Raw genomic sequence first — 3,302 nt, 5'->3', positions numbered from 1 at the left:
TTCGTGATGCTTTCTACAGTTTAGGATTAGGGTTAGAGCTTTTCTTTTTGATAAAGCTTATAGTTAAAACTGGATCGGGTGACCCTGAACCATCCCTCAGTTATACTGCAGTAGGCTTAGGCTGCTGAGGGACTTCCCATGATTCACTCATCTCTTTATACAGTTTTGTGTTGTTTGTTTCTTTGTTTTTGTTTAAACTAAAGCCACATATTACAGTGCATTACATTACAGACATCACTATTATATTTAAGCAGTAAGTGTTCAACTTTGGCTGTAGCTCCCATAGTTCTCTCTCTGTTCCCTTTTCTTTCACCTCACCCCCAACACATCACAGCAGATGCTTACCCCTCCCTGAGCCTGGTTCTGCCAGAGGTTTCTTGCTATTAAAGGGAGTTTTTTCTTTCCCAGGTGCTTGCTTACAGGCAGTCATCTGATTGTTGGGGTTTCTTTCTAATGTAGGGTAACATTATGATCATCTGCCTAATATTCTTCTGCTGCCAAAATAACTCTGACTGGCTTGAGGCATGGACTGAAGGTGCCCTGGGGTATCTGGCACCAAGATGGATCCTTTAAATCCTGTGAGATGCAAGGTGAGGCCTCCATGGATTGAACCTGTTTGTCCAGTAATGAATAAAAAGCACACTGTAAAAACAACCCGAATAGTTTAAACTAGTTTAAAATCCACTATCAATATGTGCAGCAATAAATGTGATATGTATCCAAAAATGTATGCACCTAACTGTATATATTATATGCTGCATAACATGCTGCATTAGACTGATCAAGATAGTGTTTCTACTATGCCATCCTTGTATTATTCAGAATAGATAAGTGTGTGATAATGTACTGCAGAGGTTACGAAATGCCACTGAATCAGCAATGTTTGAAATCAGGAGCCTTCAGCCGTGCTGCCTTAAACTTCAAAGGGAATCAGCTCAGCACTGTAGTTTTTGATCATTGGAGACAATTGATCTTTAGTGTTAAAAGAATATTTATGCTTCAGGCTTCCCTCAGAAATTTTTCAGACAACCTGCCATGAAGCGTGTGATTGTAATATCAATGTCAAGAAAAATTCTAATCATTTCCTGATAGTACAGTCGTGTATATGTTCTGGGATTTTTCTGTTTTCCTGCAATTACTTAGAAATTTCATGTTCAGCAGCAGTCAGTTCCAGACAGTCTGAGGATTAAATCAGTTGGACGGATGCTTAGAGACACTCATAGACACAGTTAGCGCTAAAAATGCAGTAAAGGTGATTGTTCTACACTACACTGTTAAGTGTAGGTTTGCATCTGTGGCAATTGCACTCATGCACTTAAAATACTTCTTTTTTTCTTTATTTAATATATTTTTATGCTCTTTTGATCCAACCATTTTCTTCTGCTTATCCAGTGCATGATAGCAGTTGTGTCAGAGCCTATCTTAGTGTTCACAAGCAGGTCACAAAGCTAACATAGAGAGACAGACAATCATGCACACTCACCTATGGCCAATTTAGAATCACCAGTTAGCCTAACATGCATGTGATGTCTTTTCTCTTGCTGCTTGATCTAATATGTGCTTTGAGTGCTTAAGTAAAGTAGAACAGTGCTATGCAAGAACCAATCTATTTACCATTTGCCCGTCTACTGCAAACAAGAAGGGGCTCAGAACCAATCCCTGATGAAATCACACCCCCACTTTGAGTCCACCTGTTAGTCCTACTGCACATCCCACCACTGTCCACATATCATGCACTAGCCTCACATACATGTAGAACCACAGTCAGTACCCTGCCATATGCTTTCTCTAAATCCACAAAAACACTCCGACCTGCTCTGTACCTCTCCATCAACACGCTTAAAGCAAATACAACATCTCTAGTGCTCTTTCTCAGCATGAAGCCATACTGCAGCTTATTCTCACCTCTTTTTCAGCCTACCTTCAGCATCTGTTCCCATAGCTTCATGGTATGGCTCATCAACCTTATCCCTCTGTAGTTACTACAACTGTGCACATCACCTTTGTTCACGGAAATCAGTACAAGTACATCTATTCATTCCTCACACATCCTCTCTCTCCAAGACTGTGTTGAGCAATCTGGTTAAAACATCAACGGCATTTTCCCAAGACATCTCCATCCCTCCACAGGTTTGTCACCTGGACCAGCTGCCTTTCCACTCCTCATCCTCTTCATAGTTGCGTTTACGTCCTCCTTACTAATCCTCTGCACTTTCATATTCACTATCTGTCCTCCTTTATCTCATTCAGAGCACTCCTTCCACCGTCTTTTCACTTGTTAGTACATTTTCACATCTATCTTTCATTCTTTAATCACCCTAACCTGCTGTGGGGCCTTTCCAGCTCAATCTCTTTACCTAGCCAACTGATATAAGTCATTTTCTTGTTTCTTAGTGTCCAGCCACCTCACTATATGTCTTTTCCTTTGCATTTGCCAGAATGGCAGTCAGTAGTTTGTAAAATCGCTGTTGGATTTAGGCCAGGTGAGCGTGTGGGCCAGTTAATACTATCAATTCCCTCATCCTCCAGGAACTGCCTGCATACTCTCACCACATGAGGCTGAGCATTGTTATGCAGCAGGAGAAACCCAGGACCCACTGGACCAGCGCAGGGCTTGACAATGGGTCCAAGGATTTCATCCCAAAATCTAATGGGAGTCAGGCCAGTTGCCTAGCCTATAGAGTTTTGTGTGTCCCTCCACTGATATTCCCTGACCCACCGTTAAACCAGTCATGCAAAAAATAATGTTAAAGGCAACATAATGTTCTCAATGTTCTCAGACCCTTTCACATCTGTCACAGGGTGAACCCTTGAAAAACAACGAGTGTTAGTAGTGAACCTGCTATTTCTGGTGTTCTGTGGCAAATGTCAGTCAGGCTCCATGGTGTCGGGCAGTGCACACAGACCCCACTAAGGAATGCCGTACCTTCAGGCCACCCTTATCAAATTTGGTTCTAATTGCTTAGTCAGAGACATTCACACCACTGTCTTGCTGCGGTTATTTTGTAAGCATCTGGCAGTGCTCATCTTATTCCTCCTTGGAAAAAGGAGCAGTTACTGGTCCCCCTGCTGGGTTAAAGACCTTTTAAATCCTTGTCCAGGTCTCCTAGAGTAGCTGCCTGTCTCTTGGAAATTTCTTTATGCTCTTGATGTTGGGTGATGCGGCAAATTTTCTGGCAATGGCACATATAGATGTGCCGTCCTTGAAGAGTTTAGGATGCTGCTGTAAAACAGTGACAAATGGCAAATCATGGCTGTAGTGATAAAAATATGTCTATAGGAGATATGATGATTGAAGCCTA

The sequence above is a fragment of the Pundamilia nyererei genome, unplaced genomic scaffold (assembly GCF_000239375.1).
Source record: "Pundamilia nyererei isolate P.nyererei 1_Seehausen unplaced genomic scaffold, PunNye1.0 scaffold00018, whole genome shotgun sequence".
Lineage (NCBI taxonomy): Eukaryota > Metazoa > Chordata > Actinopteri > Cichliformes > Cichlidae > Pundamilia > Pundamilia nyererei.
This window is presented reverse-complemented; position numbering follows the sequence as displayed.